A 12,640-nucleotide genomic window follows, 5' to 3' on the forward strand; every position below is an offset into this window, starting at 1 on the left:
TTAACTTACACTGTAGCACCATGGTTAGGCTATTGCTTGCTACCATATTGACCTCTTTTTGTTATAATGGATATTGAATGCCCATGTTATCTGATATCATTATTTGTGTACATAGATCTATTTCTAAAAGTAGTTTATAACATTTAAAGCATCATAGTGCAGAAGTGTTGGGTGGTGATGTTAGAGCCTAGGTGCCATAGGATTTCCTTAGAACAGGCAGTGTGGCTGCCTTTGAAGTGTTATACTGCCTTTGAGGTTTAGTTCATGTGTTATCCTCTTTATTTTTGTACGAATAGATGGTTATATTCCTCATATTTGTGATGTGTGCTTGATTGTGGTATTGTAGATGGACAAGATGACCAAGCTTTTAGTTTATGGGTCAGCAGCACATATGCTTCTTTCAATGATGGTCATGGCTATTGAGTCTAGGAAAAGAAAAAGGGGTGTAAGGAGAGAACATATTTCCTATGGGCCAATAGCTGAAAGGGATAGGATGAGGTTTGAGTATCTAGATAACAAAATATGTAAGAATGATACAACTTGTGTAAACATGCTTAGGCTTGGAAGAGCACCTTTCTTCCATTTTTGTAAGCTTTTTAGGGATCGTAGCTTGCTTCAAGACACTATACATATGTGTGTTGAGCAACAGGTAGCTATGTTTTTAAATACAGTGGGCCATAATCTTAGGAATAGATTAGTTGGCACTAATTTTGATAGATCCGGTGAAACTGTTAGCCGCTATTTCAACCTAGTCCTGCATGCCATTAGTGAGCTATGAATGGAACTCATTAGGCCACCTTCATTGGTGACCCGAACCAAAATAGAAGGGAACCCAAGGTGGGATCCTTACTTTAAGGTGTGAGTTTGAGCCCTAACTCTTTTTTATTTTTAGTCAATAACCTATATGGTCTCTAATCTTTTATGGCTTCTTTTGATGGAAAATTTTAATAGGATTGTATTGGAGCTATTGATGGCACTCATATACGAGCATTTGTTTCTAAGGATGTGAAACCTTCCTTTCATGGTAGGAAATCCCATGCTACTCAACGTAATGGCGATCATAGATTTTGATCTTCGGTTCACATATGTCTTGGCTGGTTGGGAGGGGACAGCACATGATGCTTTAATTTTACAAGATGCTTTAGAATGTGAAAATGGCTTTTGTGTCCCACAAGGTAATAGATTAAAATTTTGTAGCTCATTTTCTCCATGGCATTTATTTATATGTAACAAGGTCAGCCACATGTTCCTCATATTTTAGGCAAATTCTACCTAGTTGATGCTGGGTACGAAGCCAAACCTGGATTCTTGCCCCCTTTCCGTGGTGTGAGGTACCATTTGAATGAGTGGGGGAACAATTATGTGGAAAATGAGAACTAGTTATTTAACCTTAGACACTCGGCTCTTCGTGTGACGATAGAGCGTGCATTTGGGTCATTGAAGAGGAGGTTCAAAATACTTGATGATGCCACTCCATTTTCCCCATTTTCAACTCAAGTCGATATTGTGGTCGCTTGTTGCATTATTCACAATTGGGTTATACAAGACGGCGGTGATGAACTAATCATACAAGAGAACAATTGGACACCTAATCATACCCATGCTACATCATCAAGTGGGCAAGCAAGTGAACGTGCATTTATGGTTAATTTCAGGCAGGGAATTGCTCATCATATGTGGAGAGATAGACAAAACCACTATCAAAACTGACATGTATTTTTGTTATGATCAAGAACAATATATGTATTTGTATTATGTTCGATAATTATGTATCTGTAGTGTGATTGCGAACATTGTATTTATTTGTATTACTTGCTGAATATCCTTTGAATGGGCATATTATGTGTTGTATTATTCACATATTCCTTGCTGATTTTTTATTTACATTTTCCTTCATGATTTCATTCTTTACATATTCCTTGCTGCAATATTTCTTTGTCATGATATGTTAGGAAATGGAGTTTGAGGCAACTGGGGAAGGGAGTGGACATGTGTCATGGACATCTTCAATGTCATCTTTCATGCTAACCCATCTAGCCAATGTGGTGGCTAATGGCACTAGAACCTCATCAGGCTTCAAGAAAGTTCACCTGAACTCTTGTGCAAAGGCTTTGAATGATCATTTCAAGTTGAGGCTAACTGGAGATCAGATTAGAAACCATGTTAGAACATGGAAGAGGAAGTATGTAAAGATAAACAAACTTAGGAAGTTGAGTGATGCCCTTTGGGATGAAGACAATTTCATTATTTCTCTTGATCATGAGCATTACACAGGGTATGTTAAGGTATCTTTGCTGCCCTTTGAGAACTATGTTTTTTAAAATATGTTCTCTTTCAATTTTGTGGATTAATTTGTGTATTCATTGCTAGGATCATAAAGCTGATGCAGAATATTTAAACAAACCTATTGAGCACTATGGTGAGATGCTTACTATCTTTGGTGCTAGTGTGGCAACGGGAAACTATGCAAAGGGATCAAGTGAGCCTCTAGCTACCGAAGTGACTAAAAATGAAGCTGAAGAGGAGGATGTGGGTGGTGCTACCACTGCAGATGACAATGGGGCAACATCTTCGGTCACCAAAGCTAAGAGAGCCAAGACAACTGAAAGTGAAGAGGAAGGCCTAATTTCTACATTCAAAGCCGTTGGCGAAAGGCTTGCCATTGCAATAGAAAAAGCTAGTAAATCTGACAAGGATGTGCCCGAAGATTTGTTTGACAACTTGAATAACCTTCCAGGTTTTGGTGAGACACACATATCCTTTTACTATGCTCATTTGGTTGTGAATCCTTATATTGTTAGAGCTTTCAACTCACTGCCATTCAATCATAAGTTAAATTGGGTTGCTAAGTTCATAAGTGAGAAGTTTCCTGGATGTTAAACAGACTTCTTTCGCTTGTAAGCAGCCGACTTTGGGTTGACAATCCTCATATTGCTTGTAAGGATCAGACTTCTTTTGCTTTTAAGGATTAGACTTCTTTTGCTTGTAAGGATCAAAACTTCTTTTGCTAAGTGGTGCTGATGTGTAATGCATTAGTGGTGCTGATGTGCTTGCATGGTTGTGGTTCTGTATGACCTTTTATGGTGCTAATCATTTGCTGTATGGAGAACTTCAAATCTATGTGGTTCTGCATGACCTTTTATGGTTCTGTATAACCTTATATGGAGAACTTGTATGGTGTTAATCATTTGGATATAGATATATGAAAAGTTTGGCTGTATGGTCAGCTTTAGCAGGCACATATATATGTTGTATGTGTGCTGTATCAAATGGGGCAAACTAAAAGTGATGTATGTGTGCTGCAAATTTAGCTTGTATGTGTGCTTTATATATATGTTGTATGTGTGTTGTATGTGTGCTTTATAGGTATGTTGGTAGCACAACATTCTGTCTCTGCAAATTTAGCTTGCTTTATATGTATGTATGCTCCATCGATGATTTTAGCTTGTGTGTAAGCTCATACAAGTTTTTCAGCTCAAAGGGGTAATCTTATCCAAAGGTCATCACAATCATTCAACACATCACATTCATCCAACCAAATAGAAAATTGGCTCACCCTATCCACCCTAATCCCACCATCCAAACAGAAAACTGAATCATCCCATCCAACCCAACCAAACAGAAAATTGGATCGTCCCATCTAGAAAAACAGGGATGGTCATATCCTATCCAGTCTCACCCTCCAACCAAACACACCCTAATTCTTCAGTAGTTGTCACCTAGTAATTCTCTAATAATTCTACAGTAGTTGTAAGTAGTTTTGTTCAGTAGTTCTAAGTCATAGAAGAACTGTTCAGTAGGGTTAGTAGTCGTTAATAGTTCAGTATTCAATAGTTCCAATTCATAGTAAAATTGTTTAGTAGTGTCTCACTAGTGTTAGTAGTAGTCAATAGTTTTTCAGTAGTGTCAGTAGATTTTGGTCAATAGTGTCAGTAGTTGTTCAATAGTTCTAAGTCATAGTAAAATTGTTCAGTAGTTTGTGTCAGTAGTATCAGTAGATTTGTCAATTATGCTAGTAGTATAAGTAGTTTGTTCAGTAGTGTCAGTAGTTTTTGGTCAGTAATTTTGTTCAGTATTTGTTAGTAGTTTCAAGTCATTCAGTAGTTTCAGTAGCTTCTAATTGAAGTAGAAGGTACATCTTCATCATCCTCCTTAGATTTGATATCCTTAATTTCCATATTCTTCATTGCATCTCACAAGGGTTCATCACCTATATCATCACAAGAAACACCTTCTCCTTGGGAGCCATTAGATTCATCAAACTCCACATTACATGTTTCTTCAACAAGACCGATGGCATTGTTGAATACTCTCCTAGGCGTTATTTTTTCTTGAAGATAAAGTACTTACACCGAAACACCCGAAAGTATGAGATATTGGATTTCCTCCCAATGAGAAGCTCATATGGCATCTTCTTCAATAGTCGGTGGAAGTACACTCGATTGGATGCATGACACGCCGTATTGATTGCTTTCACCGAAAACTTCTCCAGCGTACCATACTCATCCAACATTGCTCTTGCAAGAGTTATCAAGGTCTTGTTATTCCTCTCCACCATGCTATTTTGTTGAGGGGTGTAGGTTGATGAGAACTCATGCTTGATGCCTCTATCATCCCAAAATTCTTCAATGTATGTGTTGTTGAACTCCGTGCCATTATCACTCTGGATCTTCATAAGTGTGGCCTCAAATTCATTTTGAGCCCTCTTCGTGAACTTCTTGTAGATCCGAACAATCTTACTCTTGTCATCTAGAAAGAAAGTCCAAATGTATCTTGTATAATCATCAACAATGACAAGGTAATAGAGATTACCACCAAAAATCTTGTAGGTAGTTGGTCCGAAGAGATCCATGTGTAGTAGCTCCAAGAGTCTTGATTTAGACATCATAGACTTGTATGGATGTGAGCTTACAACTTGCTTTCCTGCTTGACAAGCGTTACACAAATTATCCTTCTCGAATACAATGTTCTTGAAACCAACTACCGTTCCGTTCTTGAACGCCTTCTTGAGTTGGCTAATTCCAATGTGTGCAAGACGACGATACCAAAGCTAACCCATAGATGCTTGGTGAAAAGGCATGTAGTCAAGCTAGCTTTATTTGAGGAGAAATCCACGAGATATATATGTTCATATCTAAAACCTTTAAAAATTAGATCATTATGCTTCTTGCTAGTTATGATAACGTCAATATCACTAAATAAACATGTGAAGCCTAAATCACATAGTTGAGCTATGGAAAGCAAATTAAAGCTAAGCGACTCTACTAAAATAATATTGGGAATAGAGAGATCATTGACGATTACTATCTTACCCAAACCTACCACATTTACCTTAGAATTATCACTAAAGGTGACTTTGTCATGATCTCCCACATCATCTTCTAGTGAGGTGAATATCTTTACAATGTCGGTCATATATTGTGTGTATCCACTATCAAGCATCCAATGCTTGCCACCAGCTTTGTAGTTCACCTACACATATAGATCAAGCTTTTTGTTTAGGTTCCCAACTAAGTTTAGTACCTTTGAAGTGACTCACAAGAGCTTTAGGCACACAAATTTGCCTAGGAAGCTTTCCCTTAGCTTGAGTTCCAATAAATTTAGCCATGACTTCCCCACTTTTATGTTTATGCAATAGAAAATGATGATCATTGAAAGTAGATTTGTATTTGGAAGGCAAAGTAGGAAGGGGTTGGATACTGCCTTGTGTGGTGACCGGTGACTTCACAATATTGGCAATATGAACCAACTTGATGATCTTATCCACCGGGTTGGGGAAGCATCCAAGGTCTCTCTTGTTGTAGTACAATGTATTCTTCATGAGAATTTTCTTGTGCTTGTACTCCCCTTAGTCAACCGGGTCACACATGAATTGAGATTTACAATCTCCTCTTTGAGCTCTTACTCCCTTGCATGGTTAGTCTTAGAAGATGATATACTATCACATGAAAATGAGCATGGTATAGCAAGAAGATCATCACAAGGAGTAGATGCATTGACCTTAACAATATCAATAATAGCCAATTCATTCATGCTAGGATCAATGGCATCATAAGCTAACTCAAGTTCTTAATATTTGCATTTCAAGTCAATATGCTCAAGTTTTAGCTACTTGTTAGTAGCCTCAAGAGACTTGCTAGATGCAATTACTTCATCATATTTCTTAAGCATATCATTGTATTTAGCAAGCAACTCATCATGATTAGAACTAAGTATAGCATTAGCATTTTCAAGACACTTGATTTTAGCTTTTTGTTTCTTGATGGTAGTAGCATAGTCATTTATGAGGTTAGATAGATCATTAAGAGAAAGAACATCATCATCACTACTACTACTATCATCCTCACTACTTACCTTATTGTTACCTTTTGCCATAAAGCACATAGGTGGTGGAGGTATAGGTGGATCATCATTAGTGATGGCAAGGCCCGCGAAGTTGTTATCTTCATCATCGCTTGAATCATCTCTTGAGCTTTCGCTGGAAACCCATTCACCAATAATATAGGCCTTGCGACCTCCACCCTTCTTGTTGAAGAGCTTCTTCTTCCTCTTTTCTTGATCCTTCTTCTTGTGCTTGTCCTCATTCTCAATTGCATCAATCTTCGTAGACTTGTTCTTCTTTCTCTTGTCGGGATGAGAGCAATCATATGATATGTGGCCAAGGTTACCATAATTGTAGCACTTCTTGTCTCCGCCACCGTACTTGTCAAATTTCTTTGTGCGAAATTTGTTCTTCTTGGGATCATAGTTGTAGCCCTTCTTTTGAAACTTGAAGATTATACTTGTGGTTCTTCTCATGAGAAGAGCAATCTCGGTGTCGGAGTCATCGCCATCATCATCATCATCATCTTCATCGCTTTCACTTGATGATGGGAACTTCATCATCTTCTTCTTCTTGTCAACCAGAGCAAGATTCTTCTTAGATGAAGACTCACGATCTCCAAACAAGAACATCTCATGAGCACATATCTTTCCAATGACATCGGTGATGGTCATGTCATTGATGTTCCTTTCATGAAGAGAGAGATAATAATGTTATATTGTGGTTTATAAAGCACCATCAAGATCCTACGAATAATATCTCCTTGAGACAATTGAGTGAGTTCAAGAGAATTAGTTTCTTCCACAAGTTTCCAATAGGCGAAATTCTTTTCCTCGAACTTTGGCACGCTCCTTCCACTCCCCGGGGCCATTGCTCTAGGATTTTAAGCCTATCAAGAGCACGAGGCTCTGATATCAATTGAAAGGATCGAATGGCCCAAGAGAGGGGTGAATTGGGTAATTTAAACTTCTACCGAAAACTAGAACAAATAACAACCTTAGCCTAGATGAAAAGAAATGCGACTACACGAACAAGCTAGGAGAAGTCAACTAAACAAGCAAGAAAAGACACTAAGAAAATACGGAATTGAAAGCTTGCAAGAATGTAAATGCTCAAAATAAATTGTGAAATAGTAAAGAAATAGATAAAAGAACACCAGATATTGCTCCCCCTAGTCCTCGTTGGAGCATCCACCAAGGATATTGCTCCCCATTGAGTCACCAAGACTCAAATGCTCCCTCATGATTACCACTTCTCCATCTCCGAATTGACGGGTATCAAACCAAGTACATAGCTCTTTCCAGGGCTCCCACAAGAACTCCAAGAGCTCACCGAGACACCATAATAACCAAAGACCGGCTAGGTGTTGCCAACCACCAATTGTAACAAGCCAATACCTTCACTTGACCAAAATCAAGCCTAAACTATAGCTAGATGCACACTTGCTACTCTCCAAGTACTAATGATGTCATTATTTTCAATTAGGGGCTTGGAAATCAACTCAAGTGATCTTTCCTACTTCTTGATGACACACACAGTGTAGGAACTCCTCCGGGACAAGAGAGAGAGAAATGAAACCAAATGGAGGGCTATTTATAGGGCAGAGATCCAAATTATAGCCGTTGCTTAACCACCCACTTTTTCCGTTAACGCCGGATGTTCAGGTGAGTATCTCGTTACTCACACCAGATAATCCGGTGAGTACAAACTTCTATTTTCACTGTGCCAGCTATCATTAGCCGTTACTGCTGAGAAATAGTTCGGTGACATCATCTGGTGAACATCGACCCAACACCGGACCATACTGTGAGCACAAACTAGCCAAATTTTTCCGTTGCAACCCTCTCTAGAAAATATGCTCCGGTGATGAATTCATTGCCACCACTAGACTATCTAGTGGGTTAAACTTCTTTTGTCCTCAAAATCTTCTCCGGTAGAAAAGCTCTAGTGTGCATATATGTCTATCACCGGACTATCCGGTGAGTAGAACTCATTCCATCCAATTGAAAAAACCCTCTCTGGAAATATTACTCCGGTGATCCATTCTTGCCTTCACTGGATCATCCGGTGATTGAAGTTTCTTCTACCACCAGAAACTGTTCTCTGCAAGAATCGGTATGGTGTACACACCATCTTCACCAGACCATCCGGTGAACTGAGCTTAAAAAATCTTGCCTTGGAATGGCCTCTAAAATAATTAGTCTAGTGTAGTCATCATTGCATCACCGGATAATCCGATGAGTTGAACTTCAATTATTCCTAGCAATCCCCCTTCTGCTGAAAATAGACCGGTGCTCTCACCACACTATCACCAGACTATCCGATGTAACACTTCTAACAATTTTGCCCACGTGTCACCCAGAAAATCATCCGATGATTACATCACTTTGTTCATCAGAGCATCTGGTGCATATAGAGTGTTTTCTGTCTTGAGATAACCATATGTCAGGTGAGATCACTTCACATTGACTGGATCATCTGGTGAACTAAATTTTTTCTGACCTTATCCAATTCAAACTTTCTTGAGCTTTAGCTTCTCGACATGTCAACCATGGGCTTCTATGAGTTACTTAGTGCTAGAATTTCACAAGTGTGCATCAAACCAAGTATAGACTCACTAGATCAAGCTACTACTTTTAGACCCTCTTTATAGTATGATCAAAAGATTGAAGAAAAATAACCTGTACTACTCTAAGTGTCATTCATCTTCTTTGCGACACTTAGAACTAGAAGATTCTTAACCTTGGTGCACAAGTTCTTTGATCGCCCATATAATTGCCTTAGAGACCAAGACTACCCAATTATCATTGTGAACTGAATTTTTTATTTCCTCCAAAACAAATTGTTAGTCACAATGATAAAGTTGTCACTAATCACCAAAATAATTACCACTTACCTAGGGGCCTAAACGCTACAGACGGTCATGGTGATATAGTTCTCACCTGACCAAGAGGACATCGGAAGAATCGACGCCCCCCATGAAAGCTTCCATCGTACATTTGAATGATACAATCGTAGCCATGGGAGCACTTGGGCCATGACTCATTCAGGTGCTCGTAAATCCTTAGGTGACTTGGAGGACAAAAATCACTCCAATCCTGTAAAGGGAAGTTGTACAGAGGCTACTCGTACTCAGTTGAACCAAACGAACCCTCCCATCTCACCGCTGGCCTGCCCACCCCCTTCTTCCTCACCCCCTCCCACCTCTACCCTCTGTTGATCAATGTTGCTTTAGTTTCTAGAGACATGAGCCTTTTATAGATGCGTTGAAGCAGCATACATCCTTTTACCGCGACATAATATTTGTGCTACCCGTACACATACAACTGTGATTATAAAACATCCACTCCATTTTTAGACATAGTCTTTTCAGACCGTGCTAATAATTGTATTTTCTTACCGCCTTGAAACAGGTCATCCTAGATTCCTAGAGGAACCACCTTATGGGATTGCCACAATGGCACGAGCATATATTGTGCTGGTGTGGTGATCGAGCTCGAATGTCGATGTCCTTCGAGATCCAGACTTTTGGTAGGTGGTTCTTTATGTGTCCGGAGCTTGACGACGATTTCATGGTACGTCTCTCTTTGCCTTCGTCCACACCTCCTAATTATAACTTCAGTACATCACTTCTAACTCTGGTACATCACTTCTAACTCTGTTATCCTTAGCCTTATCATTTCAAGGAATGTATCGACCTTATCAGGCCTTCATACTGTGGGGGCTACATCAGAGAGGTTGAAACAAAATATGAGTACGAGATTAGGATGGAGGAAGCACAACTGAGGCAGGAGGCACAGCGCGAGCGGCAACAAGAACGTCAACACCGAGAACAAGAACACAAGCGATAGTTCGATGAACTTCAAAGGCGTGAGAAGGAAAATCATTTCTGACAGGACATTCTAAGGAGGCAGGAGGCCAAACTTCAAATGTGTGAGGAACGCCTACAAAGGTGTGAAGCACTCCGGCACCAGCAAGAAAAGGTTGAGCGCGAAGCGGCACATCAACGAAGGGAGAGACATCCCCGGGCCACCTAGTAGAAGACTTTTTTCCTATCCGTATCAATGTAATATTACTATCAACTTTGTGTTACCTGCACACATCCAACTGTGATAATAAAATTGATGGCTTCTACTACAATTGGTCACATTACTAAACATGTACTCCATTTTCAGACCTAGCCTTTTCGGAATTAGCGTTCTCATCACTTCCCTTTTCAGACCTAGCCTTTTCAGACATAGCCTTTTCACACCTAGACTTTTTAGAAGTAGTATTTTTAGCACTAGCCTTTTAAGATGTAGCATTCTCAAATGTAGGCTTTTCAGAAGTAGCCTTTTCAGAAGTAAGCCTTTTTAGAATTAGGATTTTCAGATGTAGGCTTTTCGTATGTAAGCTTTTCAGAAGTAGACTTTTCAGATATAAACTTTTTAGATGTAAGCTTTTCAGAAGTAGCATTTTTAAATGTAGGCTTTTCATAAGTAGTCTTTTTAGAAGTAGCATTTTCAGTTGATATGACCACACATTCCTACATAATCAACTGCTTTGCAGAGCCGATTTATGTGGACTTAGTCCATGAGCCAGGATGAATCCGTTGTGCAAATAGGTGATCCTCTGCCCACATATACAACCACACCAGTAGCCTCAACCTTCAAAACTCGGACGAAAAATGGCGTCCGATCCATTCCCCAAGAAATACATGCTGGACATATCACCTGATAAAGTCGAAGTACCTATGTGCTAGTGTGAAGATATTTATAGGGTGATGAAGTTCTACAAGTTCTCTTACACCTACAAAAGAGGTTCTTCATGTGCCGCAACTACGAGTATGATCCACCGCAGGGAAGCATCAATGTTGGCTTCCATCGCTAGGTAACCATTATGGACAAACTACTCCAAATACAACTAAGAATTACCACTTAACATTTTTGTCTCCGTTGCAGTCTCCGTCACCACTATGTGACTTCTTACAGTGGATGTATACTAAGTAGTCACAAGCAGATGTGTTCGTCTATCATACAAAGCACCGTGCCGCTTGGAGACACTTTCATGAGATGGAAGCTAACGAGAGAAGGGACGCTATACGCAAACACATTCAGAAGGAGTAGTAGAACATGAAGGAGGAGCATAACCGTATAATGGCGGAGGCTCGTGAAGCAAAGAGGGAGAGGAAGCGTGTGAGGTAGGACCGCAAGTGGCGAGGAGGAAAAATATCCACGTTATACTCAGTAGATCAGATATTGTAATCATGTTGTTCACATTTCATAAGGCACGTAAACAATATGATTTCTTGTTGGATCAGGTTTCAGGTTGGGTTGGACTGATTCTGGACCGGGCCATGACTGGATTCAGATCAGACAGTAATTCGTTTTGGGTTTAAGCCTAACAGCAACTGAGCCGAACATTGGGGTCCATCTAATTAATTCAGTCCTAAATTAACGGTGGCAGAAAATCAGCCCGACGCTAGTCGGGCCGCGTCCAGGTCTAGGCCCGTGTCAGGTTGGATCCAACAGAACTAACAATACTTGGTTCAGGTTGCTGTACTGCTGGGCCTAATCCCAGGCAAGGTAAATCAGCTCACGATGGCTTTGGGTCAAGGGATGGTGCTAAGGCCTTTCGGCTGTTCCTTCCTGGCTTCGGTCCATACAAGCAGAGGGGTATTGAGGTTTTTTTTATATTTTTTATTAAAAAATTAAATAATAGATTCCTTGTCGCAATAATTGCAAAAATAGACGTCTACAGCCACCTAAAAGGGTTGCAGCCCTCCCAGAGGGTGGTTTGGAAGCCTTACCACCCTCTCAGGGGGCGGGTAGGGCTGCCGCCCAGTGGGAGGGTGGTTAGCAGCCTTGCCACCCTCCCAGAGGGCGGTTAGGACATTTTATTTTTAAAAGTTGCAAAATTTACTGTAAAATATTGCTCAATATTTGAAATAGGTATTTTGCAAAATTTGAAATTAAAATGGTTGAAGAATACTGAAAATAGTATATCAGGGAAACGAGATTTTGGAGTAGTTTATGTATTATTCGGAGGATAAAAATGAATATTTGTGAACAAATTGTATATGTGAAGCACTCGCAGCATATTACGCGGGAATGAGGTTGCGAACGGCGACAAACATAAGATTATACATATGGTAGAAAACATTACATGAGACTGTAACCACGACGACACGACGAGAAAAAAAAGGTGGCATGTACGGTTCGCACAAACACATACTTATTAGTGCGCCGCTCCTAATCATAACATGCCTTAGGGAGTGGAAACATGTCGGGTTACATTAGATACTCTCTACTGAGTGCACCTAGGATATTTTCTCTTTCG

General features: G+C 39.9%; 1 pseudogene; it reads left to right on the plus strand.

Annotated features, from left to right (window-relative positions):
- Nucleotides 1–355: 355 nt before the first annotated feature.
- LOC133886417 (uncharacterized) lies at nucleotides 356–2,880 on the plus strand (annotated as a pseudogene).
- The last annotated feature ends 9,760 nt before the right edge of the window (nucleotides 2,881–12,640 follow it).

The sequence above is a fragment of the Phragmites australis genome, chromosome 12 (genome assembly GCF_958298935.1).
Source record: "Phragmites australis chromosome 12, lpPhrAust1.1, whole genome shotgun sequence".
Lineage (NCBI taxonomy): Eukaryota > Viridiplantae > Streptophyta > Magnoliopsida > Poales > Poaceae > Phragmites > Phragmites australis.